Below are 14,234 nucleotides of genomic sequence, written 5' to 3'. Positions count from 1 at the left end.
TTTGTATGGAAATGTGCTAACAAGAAATAATAAGTGGCATTTGGAATAACAGACCCAAGGGAGAAAAAGAATTCATGCAGGAAAGAACATTAAAATGAGTATTGGTTGAGTACATAATACATTTAACAAAAAGCAAAACTTTTTAATTCATATTTTTGATAGAAATTCAGAAGGTGGCAGCACTGCTTACTGAATAAGCTGAGTTTAGGCTCCAATAAAACTAGTGGAGAGAACAAGGCATTTTGTAGGTGTTAAGCAGCAGCTAAAAGTTTATAGCTAAAAAAGAAACAACTATTGGTAAAATGCACCCGTGAAAACTCCCAGTGGCTTTGGGGTGGGGTCTACCCCCCTAATTATGGATAACTTTCACCTCCAATGATGCAATGAATCCAAGAGTTTTCCTTAACTAACAGTGAGACTTTGAACAGTTTCTTGCCTTTGGCCAAATTTCTTTCCATCAGAAAGGAAACACAAAATCCCAAAGTATGGTCCCTATACCTACAACAATAGAATCACCTGAGAACTTGCAGGAAATGCTGATTTTGCCACTCTACCTCAGACCAAGCGAATCAGAAATTTTGTGGGCAAGACCCAGAAAACTGTGTTTTATTAATTCCTCCAGCTGATTCTCGTGCACTCATTTGAGAACCAAAGAATTAGGTGTTGAGGCCGTTTTTGTTTTCCATGTTTCAAAATGTTTGACAAGTCAACAATACCTTCCTCTAGGATTTACTGATTATGTGGTCTTATTTACAGTTCACAGACTTTACATAGCAAAGGTAGGCAAAGAAGGGTGACTTACAAGAAAGTAATCTCTTAAAATAATGGACCAGAACAATTAGTGAACAAAGTAGGAACAAAGTAGGATTTCCCCCCACAATATTAAATTCCAGCCAATTTAACAATAGCACAAAAGTCTTCAGAAAAATAACTTTATTTTAAAGTTTTTTTTCTCTAATAGAAATGGTGACAACTTATTCCTTAACACAATGAAAAAGAGAACTTTGAAAATGATTTTTAATGTTCTCATTAAAAAAATGCATAATAAATATATAATTCAAGCTAACTATCCAAAACAGGAAAAAGAAATGCTGGAGGTGAAAAGTCAATTACACTTAAAAAGCATAAAGACACTTGGAAGAAGTAATTTTGCCACTTTAATGGGCATTGACTAAAGCCTAGTCCAGAAAAATTCTTTCCTGTGTTATTAATGAATTGTGTGGTTATACAGTGGATGGTGGATAATGGGACCATTATGTCCATTAAAGAAAAGAACAAGACCACAGAGAGTAAGAACACAGAGAAACCACCCAAAGCAGATGGCTGGCCACTCTCCAAGGACCTCAAGGGAAGGCAGTCCTTTGGTGTGGTCACAAACTTCCAAGGTCCATCTTAATTTGGCAGATCTATAAACTTCATTTTGCATGGAACCCAGAGTTGATCAGTCCTTTGGAGATGATCTCTTGTTGACTGTACCCACAAGAGACTCATACCAGTATTACCTAATATGCTTTTTTTTTTCCTATGAAAAACAGAAGTAAAAATCCAGATCCAGTGGATCTGTTAACTGATCCAATTACAGTCTTTTTGGCAAATCTAAGTGGAGAATCAAATAATAATTGGGAATGTGCTGATGACCATAATATTGTATGACGAGAAATTAACTGGGTGATCTTAATAGCCTAATGTATCTGTCTCTGATGTGAAGATAGACCTGCCAAACAAATCTGCTATTTGGGCTCTTGAGTCATGCATTTTTACCCCCAGACAATATGTATTTGTTTCTCTGACTCCTTTGCCCATGCTCCATGCTGAACATCACCCATCAGTTGTCACTTTCTTTTTTGAGATATGTTAGTATTACTCATCAGAATTTAGTTACGTGTAATTGAAGTTTCAAGAATGCCTTGGGCCTGGGAAATATTTTGTCTTTATTGTCACTGAGTAATAGCACTGTACTGTACTTCTTCCTCATAATAGCTGTCATGGATGAGTGCTCCTCTGTGCCAGACCCTTGGAAAGCCAGAGTACTTAGACCTAGGCCTCCTGTAGTTTACATTCCAGTTGAGAAAACAGTTAGCCACCCAGGCAAATGTAATTCAGCAGTGTGGGATACGCAAAGAGAGGGGATATAATGTGCAGGAGAAGTTCACCTTAGTTTTGAGGCCAGGGAAGTACTCTCCAAATTGAGTCCTGGGCAAAGGCAATGGGATGGGGAGAGAGAAGAGTTCCAGGAGATGCTAAGTTCCTGGAAGGAAGACAGAATATATCAGATTTGCAAGAACAAAATGGATAGATAAGACTCCAGCATAGAATGTAGAGGGGATGGGGGAAAGTGAAATGGAGAAAGATCTTGTTAGAGATGTAAGCTGGGGCCACATCAGGAAAGACTTTGATATGTTTATGTTGCCAAAGAGTTTATTTATGTTGATAGTAATGATGAACCAATTAGTGGTTTTGAACAGAAGAGTGACTCAATATAATTTGTATTTTAGAGAGCTCATTCTGGCTGCAGGATATCCTATGAATTGAAAAGGGGCAAGGCTAGGGGGAAGGATGCCAGTTAGTTTTTCTTATTTGTTTTCTTTTGTTTTGCAATATAGGCAATATGATAGCTATTAATAACAGCCTACTTTATGCCAAACATTTTATATGAATTTTCTCACTAAATTGTTACAATAATGTCATAAATTAGGTACTATTGTTATCCTAATTTTACAAATGAAAGAAAAAACGTTAGCAAGTTTAAGTGACTTCCCCAAGGTGACCCAGCTGGTAAGTGGGACAGCCAGGATATGACCACAGTCTGACCTTCTGCACTATTGTTTCCAAATTAGAGGAGAAGATGAACTTGGTAGTTGGAGCAGGAAAGCAGAGAAGTTGAGAACTAATTAGGCACTAGAAAAGGCAGGCCTTGGTGATTGCTTGAAGGTACGTTGGTAGGTGGGATATGGGAGATGGTTTGGAAAAGTCTTGGCTCAGTGTCACTACAAAATTTTTCTCCCAACCTCATTTGGACCTTTTATATCCTTGGATGATTTTTCCCTTGTTTTCTATTTCTCTTTCTTTGTACAACAGCAATTTCAAACTTTCTCCACTGTTTTCCAGACGCTATCTTACGCCATCTCTCCTCCATCTCTCCTCAAAGTCAGCAGACGATTATACTTCCTGCTCGTTTTTAGTGAAGAATGACAGTTATGTACTTCTTTTTGCCTGGTCCAAATTAATTAATTGGTTCTTTATCAAAACATTTAAAACATAACATCAAAGACAGAAATCAATGGAAAACAAGTTCCCTTTATTGCCTACTCATAATAATATCAAGTAATAGCATCTATATCTAGCCTTGTTTTCTCAAGCATTGTGCAAGACAGGTTTTGTTCTTTTGTTTCAAATGCCTAAGCAGATAACATTTCCAGCCTCAGGAGGGACTGATGAGGGTGGGAGGATAGCTCATCTAAACTAGAGCCCTGTGGACACAATTTGGAAACTCCTTTCTACAGAAAAGGCAGGACACTGTCCGTCACCCTCCTTTTTATTTTAGATGATTGACAGTGATGACATCCAATAGCAATTTTTGTTTTCTCCTTTCAGGCACAAAAAAGGCTAGTGTTTTCTGTTTTCACATTTGATTATAGATTATCAAGCATAACTAATCCAGAAAAGATAAGGATATTTCCATTTCCTTCCATAGAAGGAACTTGTATAAATTTTTTCTTGAGATAAAATACCAGGGCCATGTGGTGCCACATTTTAGGGATATTACTACTTTATTAAGCCAGTCTCTTCCCAGATGCAGGAAGGATTATCACAGGCAAATGTCCAAGAATATCCCACCCCTCAATTCTTGCTATCATTGGGAGCAGATGGAGATCTTTGAGGCATGGCACATCATCTATTTATTTTTGCTGTTGTCCAAAAGAACAATGACAACAGAAGCAAAATAAGAAGAAAAAGAGCTTTTCTCCCTCTGGCCCAGAAAAAAAGGTAGAGCTTGTAAAATAATGATACCTAATTTCATAACATTACCAGACTTGGAGACCAGAGATTTTCCAGTCCTTGCAAAAAAGCAGGGGTTAATTTATTCTGTTGGGCCAGCCCTATTTTGGTTTCCTCAAACTAAACAAGGGTCCAGAATTTTCCAGGCTCCAGTGACACAAAAATCTGACAGTTTTCATGCACCCTTTGTTCTCTGTTCTAAGGGTTGATAACACACTGATTATTTTCCATTTTTATTGATTTTATCCCTCTGCTTGTGAGCTTTTCTTTTTCTTTCTCTTTTTTTTTTTTTATGTTCAAGAAAATCATCTTTTCATGAGAGTAACAGAGGATTTTGCTTATAATGAAGCATCAACTTTAAAAAGAGACAATTTTCTGGTTCTTTCATAATCTTTCAGGCAAATTTCCAACAGGAGCTCTGTAGGCACTTGGTTTGCCAATGTAAAATTTGACTTTCTGAGGAAGGAGCACACACATCTTGCTCTCAAAAGCTAGTTTGTTAATTTCTTATTTTTTTCCAAGACAGAGGAAAAATCCTTAAGAAGAGTATTATTTGGGGCCTTCAAGACTTTAAAGGAGAACATTCTCAAGGATCATACCCACATATATATCCACCCCCTAAAAAAACTCTGGATCTACTTATATACTTTCTTCTCTACTAATGGTCGAAAAAGTATCTCAAGGCCCTTTCAAGTTTCCTTAAATTATTCTTCTGCTTCCTTAGGACTTTACATTTTCATTTATACCCTTTCTAGGGAAAATCATACACCTCTTTCCACTTCTGTTTCTTCCTCCCAAACTATGAACATGCTTATACCTCACTCCAAAAACATAATATTATAATAAATCTATCTACATGTCTGGGTAAATTCTGAGTTTCTCAAGTGCTGTGTTGTATTTATCCTTATGCCTTGAGCTAGCATGGTTGCTGCTTAAGGTTCCTTCTTGATAAACATCTAATGAATGAATAAATGAATGAATGAATGGACACCATACAGGAATAAAATATCCAGGAGAAAGTTAAACAGTCCATTGAACATATTTTAATGATGAAAAATAATGAGATACTCTTTGGGAAAATAAAATAAAGTTGAATGTTTAATTTAATGAAAGACATAGTCTATGAAAATTCATAGAATTTTATAGTTAATTATTTGGATAATGAAATTTATGAAAACAGCCAATGTTGATGTGTTTGGTCAAGCTAACTGTCACCTTCATTTTATATGGACAGAGCAGGGACTTAACTGGTTTGTAAAGATGCTGTAACTTTTCTCTTGCTTTGGGCTATATCAGAAATAGGGGTCATGGACAGTGAGGAAAATAGACCCTTAGCAATTCAATGCCACTTGTCTATGTTTCTGACATCGTAGTACAGATACACAGACTCTTAAGATACTCTCCCCATCAGGATTCTATTTCACTATAACCATCTGGGGCCTAACTATCTAATGAGTCAATCTTTGAATCAGTAAGTATTTGCTGAGCCCTTATTAATGCAAAATAATAGTGATAAATATAAAGATCAAGAAAATATGCATGAATGTACCTTCCATAATTGTTACCATCTACATTGAATAACCAATAGACATGAAATAGTTAACTATGAAACAGTAGAAATGGTTATGCTTTTTAGGAAGTGTTGAAAAATGAAAAAGTAAAGCCTAAGAGTGCTGTTTTCTCCCATTCATAATGGTGACTAGGATAGGTGCTTAAAATATGCTAGTTAGTTGATACCTGCTTTTCCTGCCTTAACTCATTAGAATCCAAACTGGAAAGTATAATTGTGTGTTAAAGTAATCAGATAAGTCTCCATGGAGCAGGAAAACCTCAGCAAGATCTTGTCCTCTCCTGAGCTAGGTGGTGGGTCTTGAGCTGTGGCTGAACCTCTGTCTGATTGAAGAATGTGTATAGCCTCCTCCATCAGTCTGGCCTCAGAAGGCATCTTTTGGTTTACTACCAGTTCATAAGGAAGGATGCATTGGTCTGTGAAAAGGCTAACATTTTTGCAATAGAGAGAAATCTGCCTGACAGCTAAACATCCCTCCAGCTTTTCTTAAGCCCTATTTGTAAAGAAAGCTTGATGGAAAGGGAAGTCTGTAAGACTTCAAGGAGAAACAGTGGAGAGATAGAATCAATAGGAGGCATCTTTATTTCCATCTCAGGAAATCCAGAGATCAGTGCATTCTTATTTCAGTAGGCTGGAGTCCAAGAAAGTCACATGGTGACCTGTAATTACCAAAGCCCCAAAGGATAGCATGGTATAGTACAAAATGCCTGAGACTGGGAATCAAGGGTTCTGCTCTCAGCCCTGTTAAGGACTAACTGTGCGACCTTGGGCAAGACATTTAAACCTGTTTCTTCATCTATACAATGCAGATTGTTTTAGCCACTCAGCAAAGCTTTTTTGAGAATAAGATGAGATAAAGGCTATAAAAGTCACTGACACAGTGCTTGGCACATGGTGAGAATTAAAACCATAATCATATGAAGGCCTGTCCCTTGCACAGGCAGGGCACCTACCAAGATGATTTCAGGGAGACTGGAAGCTCTTTACCCACTGCTCCCCTCTCACTGCTATGATACACCCCAAAACATACTGTTTCTTGGCTAATTGCTCACATGTCTTAATTGGGTATAAATAGTTTATTCTACCAGAATGGAAGAGAGAGAGAGGGAGAAAAGGCTGGAAAACAGAGTGACCCTATAGCATAGAGTTAAAAGGGGAACTCTGAAGCTACAGACTGTACTAGGGCTCTTTTCAAATACTGGTTAGCTTTATGGATTTCTGGGTAAGGGAATCTCTTTGAAACTTAATTTTCTTATCTGTAAAATGAGTGGGGTAGAAATGCTGGGTAGAATATTTGAGCTGAACTAACATGAAAGCAGAGAGGAATAGGAAACTAACCCGAAGGTTACTGCCCATTTCTCCCTGGCCCTTTCACTGACTGCTCTGCAATGCATCACACAACCATGACTCCTGATAGGGAGGGACATAAGCTCAGTGTTTGTGGTAACTGCCCAGGATACCCCACCATTCCTTATCTTTTCATTTCTGCCTCGATTCTTCCTTCCAGATATGTGGGGTGCTCAGAGTGCCTTGGGGAAGCCCAAGAGCCCACCCCTGCAACTGTCCCATATTCTAGCACAAGTCTGGGATTTCCCACAGAACCCATCCGTAGAAATACAGTCTCCCTCCAACTCATGCCCATTTTAATCTCCCTGTTCCCGGTTTGAGATTTCAGAATCTCAATTTGCCATCAGGATTAAAACATCAAAGTAACTGAATCTTTTGTCAACATCTGATAAATGATGCCATGCTACAAAAAGGTTTTATACATTTTAGGAAAATGTACACAAGTCAAAATCGAGAAATTTCCATGGTAAAGAGTCTCTGAGAGATTAAATGGCAAACGTTCTTTCTAACACCCTATAATTCAACCTTCATACTACCTTTTCCTCCTGTGCTTAAGTCCTTTGGGAACATGGCAAGACAGCATTCATTCAATCAATATGTTTGAGTAAGTGAATGAATGACAACTGAAAACCAGGGTAAATTTCTGATATAGGATTTATGCTCTTAAAATGACAACCTAGTAGACATCTGTCAATTTTACCTGCACCTCATTCATTTCCATTCTTCTGGTGACAACACTTAGATTTTCCTCTGGGGGACTTTGTCTCCAGTGTGTCTCCTATTGAAATGTCCAACTAAGGACCTTGGCTTCCTAGGACAAGGGGTAGGAAGTAACCCGAGTAGCTCAATAAGAATGTCTCTTCTCAAACTATGTGTCTTGAGAAGAAATGACTGAGAATGCACAATGGAAGCAGGCCATTCATCCTTCATGAAGGCTTGGATATCTGTCTATTCTTGTTCCCTAGATATCCAGAAATATATTGTATCAATCCATTCTATGATGAGGCTCTTCAATAATTCCTCTGATTCTATGGGCTCCCCCTATCCTTCCAATAAATTTCTTTTTCAGACTAAGCCAGAATACATTTCCATTGCCTACAACCAAAATAACTAACTGAGGAATCTAAGGAAAATAAAGCATAATTTAAAAGCACAATGTTGGAGGCAGAGACCGACTATGACGGTGGGCCTGCCATGAATTAATTAGAATCTTTATCAAATAAGTCATCATGTTGTCATGCAAAAATATGGTCCTAGATCAATGGTTCAAACTGCGATCCATTTCCTTTGTGGGCTGATTTCCACAGTGTATACTATACCTGAACTACAGACATCATAGCACTGTGAATCTGGTCTTGTTGCATCATGCTAATTTGTTCAGAGTTCTAAATTTAAAAATTAATGTGTTAAGGGTCTTCTAGATACAAGGCACTTTATATATTGTGGCATTTTTATCCTTTCAGTAATTCTATAAGAAAATTTAATCTTTATTTTTCTGTTTAAAACAAAAAACAAAAAACACCTGAATCTCAAGTAGGCAAAGATTATTAAGCTTATAAGTAGATTTTGGATATGAACCCAATTGTCCTTGATTGCATTCTTCTTTGTCTACCTACATGGAGCTACTCCCAAACATCTGTTCCCTTTTTTACTTCATCCCAGCATAATAGAGGAGCATCTGTTTATCACAAAAAACCAGGGATGGCCTGAGCCCTTTGCACAATTATTCTTTCAGTCCAAAGTGATATCTGGGCAGTAGCAAAGGCCAGGAGAAGAATATAAATGGAGAGCAGGATTGGTGCTAAAGGCTATGAAAGAGAGAGGCGGGCAAGGGGAACGGGATAATAGGGCCTATTGTTTACAATTCCTGGAGGGCAGACAGCACACCCTCTCCTTATCCTTACCTTGGTCTATGGGACAGGAAGAGAAGGGTCTAACCCCATCATCAGCATTTCCTTCTGACCCATTATTAATTCTTAGACCCTCTCTGTACTTCTGGGAGTATCACGGGTGGGTCTGAGGCATAAGCAACCTAAGGCCAAAGAGAAAGGAAGGCTAGAGGGAATCTAACCACCACCCAAGTGGAAGATAATTTTGGCTGTGGAAGGAATACCCAGAACCCGAGTTACCCCAGTCCATGACACACAAACCAAAATGAGCGTGCTGACTCTCCTACTGGATACTCTTGAAGCTTACTGCTGAGGTCTTTGTGCCATGCAGATGAGTAATGCAGCAAATGTAGATGAATTAATATTGCCTCCCCAAATTCAGCAGGTTTATGATTATAAACATTTGTTAAAACTCACCCCATGTTTATAGATGGTTTCTGGGATACTTACTAGTAATTCCCCACCCAGAAGAGAGTAATACCATGTTGTGAGTTTATGGATGAGTGGGAGGGGACCAGGGCAAAGTGGACTTTTGTTTAGTCTTTTCTTCCCTTTCATATTCAAACCTGATGACTGGTGGGAATGGAAATACTTGATAACTTGCGAAGTTATGAATAACAGGAAAGGCAGTATTCAATTTTTAAACCTTGAGAAAACATAACTGCTTCAGTAATAATCTAGTAGAACATTATAGAACAGGTTGTAGTTTTCAACAACAGTTTTATTCCTGGTTTTTTTTTCTAAACAAGGGTGCTAGATATCAAATATATCATAATTCTGACCAACTAGATGTCATTGAGGTATAGATATAATTATTTCAAACTCTATAAGTGAAAATAAACAAGTTATATTCACAAAATGTAAAACCTGTAAATATTTATTGAGGGGCAGTGCAGTGTAAGAGCTAAGAATTTGGGTTCCAATGCCTCATTGCTAGGTTTGGATAGCAGCTCTACAACCCACTGGCTGTGTAACCTCTCTGTGCCCGATAACTCATTTGTAAAATAAAAATTATATAATTGCCTCGGTTTACTCATCTGCAAAATGGGTAGGTGTAAAGTTTAACTTATTTAATACTTACAAATATATAAAATACTAAGTTTTATAGTACCATATAGACAGTGCTTGATAAATAATGGATGTTGATAGTGTTGTCTCCTATGGGTAGTGGTGGTGATGGAGTACAAAACTGAACAGGGTTTGGGCCTCTTCCTCAAGTAGTACACTAATAAGCAATTCTCTAACAAGACAGAAGGTAGTAAGTTTTCTAAGTGAGACACAAAGTTCCAGACTACTGCTGCAGAAAAGGATACCTCTGGTCAAGGGGGACCAAGGATACTTCCCAGAGAATGTGGAATTTGAACTGGTCTTGAAACAAAGTGAGATTTAGCCAAGCAGAGTTCAAAATCCATGCAAGTATCAGCACTGTGAAAGCACAGAACACTGTAAAGATTGTGGTTTGGCTGGGTATAAGAGATGCAGAGATTAATAACTAGAGATGCATATAGTTTGTAAGGTGAGATAGAGGTCATGTCATGTTGATGAGTCATAATCTTATTTCTAAGAGCAACAGGAAGTCCTAGAAGATGTTTGAACAAAGAGTGGTAAGATTAGAGCTTCATCTGTTATAAAAAATCAGTATATCTAAGCAGACTATATTGGAGGCATGGGAGGTTACAGAAAGTGAGACTGTTTTGGAGGCTATTTTCAACAATCAAATGAGAGACAAAATCAGTGAAGACTGAAATGTGGGTGAATTTCATATTGGAATGAGTAATAATTTGCAAGTATCAGAAGTGGGAACAGCCTGTGCTAAGACTGGCACATAATGATCAGGAAGAGGCAATTCTCATCAGGAAGTAGGAGAGACTGCTAAATAAAGTGAGCTGTCTACACTGGAAAATAAATTTGAAATAGAGGCAGTTATCCAAAGAATGTTGGCTAAAAAAATAACTTTTCCTATAGAGGAGGGCTGGGCAAATTATGGCCTGCTATGTGCATCTCTAATTCTGTCTGTGGCCTGTTTTTGTAATATTATATTGGAATACAGTCACTCTCATTTGTTTATCTTTTTTCTATGGCTTCTTTTGTGCTCCAAGGACTGAGTTGTGTGTTGACAGATATTTGCTATCTGGTCCTTTACAAAAAAAATATTTGCTGAACCCTTATCTAGAATATTCTGATAATTGAGATAAACTTTAGAAATTGAATTAGCTAACTTAACCACCTTGCTATTTCTTTCTGGGGTGTATTGGAAGCAGCTTTTGAAATTTTACATTTGAGTAAAGGATACACTATAACTAGAGGCTTGGGGGCTGGAATTTAAAAAAATCATGTTGGTCGAGGATGTGTTTTCTACCAGGCTGTGCTTCATACTGGTGTTTTCTACCTTACTTATGAAAGACTTCATGCAAACATATGCAGTAGATTTTGTTTCGTTCCACTAGGGAGAGGAAATAAAAAGGAAAACATTGTTAGATTACTTTAATTAAGTCACAGAATTTTTAAAATCAAATCTTGAACTTTGGTCTATGGAGGTGAGTACATACAGGGCATTAGAAATACATGGTGTGGCATCTGCCGTTTGGGGATTTTTAATTCCCCATAAAAAATATCCATATATAAAAAGAAATGAAAACAATATAAGGCAATATTGGCTGTACTGAAAGAGAATTAATGTGAGAATTAATTTCCATTTCTTCCCTTCCTCGCCACCCCCCCCCCCTTTTCTCCTGTTAGGTAGGGACAAAGACAAGTGTCACAGAAATGAAAAAATGTTTTGAAAATTAGAACATTTTAAATAAAATTCAGATAGGTTCTTCTCCTAAAATATCAGAAGATCTGGTGACACTGAGTTCACTGACCTCACAAATCAGGAGGCCCCTGAAACCAGGTGGTGGCTGATGCTTTAGGTGGGGTATAAGCTCCCCAGTTCACCACAGCTCCTACCCTTCAGTCTTGTCTCTTGCTAAGTGGGAATTATTCATTTACATTATCCACTGGTCTTGTAAGGCAATTGGTTTGCAATTCTTGATTTGGAAGCACTGCAGACTTCTTATTGACAACTAGACGGAGAGGAAAGCCCCTGACAGTGTGCCTAGCTGCTAGTCCTTTTACTACTTTTGTGCAATCCCCCTTGCTACTTTCATTTTCTCTTTCTTTTTCTTTCTTTCTGTTTAGCTTTCCACTAGGAGGAACTTGACCACAGAGAACTGGACAGCTGCTTCTCTTTCCCAATCCTTATTTCTTTTCTCTTACCCTCTTTCTCATTCTATTCCCTTCATGTTCTAATCCTCTATCCGAATGTCTTGTGAAATGCCAGTGTAAACAGCCACAGCAACACATACCTCAATAGATGTTCCAGTGGTTCAAAGAGCAAAGTCCTCCATGGCTTTGCCCACTGGGTTCTATTTCTGCTGAGCCAAGTGTATTTAATTTACCCATTCATTTGCTGTGATCCCATTATCAGTCTTTTTTTCCTTCCTTGCTCTACTCCTCAGGCAGAAAAGTCAATATATTTTTAACAACTGTAAAAAGAATTACAAAATCAGTCAATGAAGTGTGGGAACTAAAGCCCCAATTGGGTCAGCAACCTGTCTGTGGCTACAGAATTCAGCCATGCACAATCACTTCACAGGAGACAGAAGCCTGCAGGGCTGGACTTGATGTCTCTGGAGCCCTGGCTGTTTTCAGAGATAAGGACAAAAGCTTGCAAAGGGCTCTGGCATGTGAACCTTAGAATGATGCCTGAGAAAGTGTCCAGGAGCATCTTTCCTCTCTTGTATCTGATGAACAACACCCAAAGAGGTCAAGAGAGAAATTGTTGTTTAGAACTGTAAATAAGGGATCAAAGCAAACTGCCCTTGGAGTAATGACAGCATGGAAATGGAAATGTGAGCCCTCTCCTCACTTAAGCAAAAATGGGTCAAAATAAGAAAAGTTTAACTTATCAATTAAACATCATTACTGAAACTCTGGTTGAAACATGAAAGACACTCCCTCATAATAAATGCACATACACATATACATATGTATGTATATATTCTTAGTGATAATATTCATCTAAATATCATTGGTTAGCTCTGAATGATTTGCCATGCAACCTTAGTGTCAATGTTAAATGAAGGAGTGTCTTCTCTTTCATTAAGCCACAACTATGGGAAATAGATTTAAGAAAGGAACTGCTCTCCTCCCTCCACCCACTTCCTTACATTTAGATGGTAGTCACACACACTCAGTATTATTCCTTTGGGATGCATCTTACCTGACATCTTTCCTTTAAGAATAATAAACTATGTTCTTCACTAGTGAAAATGTGATTTGGGTCTGTCTCTGTTTTTATACGTCTTTTATCCTTTGCAATGGTGATACATATCCTTTAAGGGAGGTTGAAGGGATTTTTAAACACGAATATTGTACTTTTGAGTATGAATATACCAAAGTCACCTTCAAGTACATTTCCCATCACTTGGCTGCATTTAGTTGTGTTGATATAGGAGCATTTGTCACTTACAGCTGTGGGGAGCACCAGCATATCGGCATATATGTATGTGTAGCATTTTATTATACAGTATACAGAACTGCAAAATAAACACTTGTAAAACCATTACCCAGGTCAGGAATCAGAACATTTCTTGAAAAATAGGGGGCAGTTCACCAAGTTTCATGCCATCCTTGTGCGGGGTTCATGCTTTCTTCTCTGCATCATTCCAACTGTAGAACACTCACCTCTGTGTGTTTTTAGTATTCTTGGTTGCTAGAGTCCTGCTCAGTTATTTCATTCATTTCCCAAAACTATTAATTTAGACTTTGCACTTCTGTTACACCTTTGCTAGGGAACTATTTCCCCCACACAAACACTGGATTCTCTCCTTTAGCTTAATTCGCCTCCCTGAGAATATGCTCTAAACCAGTGCCACTCAAATTGTGGTCCATCAATGCTGAGCTGTAAACAGTTACTGGCCTGCTATAAAATTGAGTATAGAGATTAAGAGTAAGCTCTTAAAAATATTTGTAGCAAATTGTCAAAGAAATTTTATGACTCTTGAATCTAGTATTAAAAAAAATTAGGGGCTTGTATTTTGTATGTCATTTTTATTTCATTTTTCTATAAATTCATTTTTATACCATTTTGCAGAAGTATATATCCATGAAAAACTGGAAGTAAAAAAAAAAATGAAACAAGCAAGCTCCTATTCCTTCACCAGCATAATTTGGGAAGCACTGCTGTAAAGGACCAGAAACTGCTTCGAGAGTATGCTTACTTAGTGGATTCTGTGAGAAACAGAGACCTTTGGGCATCTGAAATCTTAGTTACAATAATGGAAATTTTCCAATCTGAGCCAGAGACTTTGGCTTGCACACTATGTCTCTTTTGAAATCTCAGCTCCCAGAACAGCAGAGGCTGCTTTATTTGTTTGTTTTTACCA

General features: G+C 37.9%; 1 pseudogene; it reads right to left on the bottom strand.

Moving 5' to 3' along the window:
• Positions 1 to 13,442: 13,442 nt before the first annotated feature.
• On the bottom strand, positions 13,443 to 13,543 carry LOC119545013 (annotated as a pseudogene).
• Positions 13,544 to 14,234: the final 691 nt, after the last annotated feature.

Source organism: Choloepus didactylus, chromosome 9 (genome assembly GCF_015220235.1).
Source record: "Choloepus didactylus isolate mChoDid1 chromosome 9, mChoDid1.pri, whole genome shotgun sequence".
NCBI classification, from domain to species: domain Eukaryota; kingdom Metazoa; phylum Chordata; class Mammalia; order Pilosa; family Megalonychidae; genus Choloepus; species Choloepus didactylus.
Note: the sequence above shows the minus strand (reverse complement) of the source record. Positions and strands in the feature narration are given on the sequence as shown.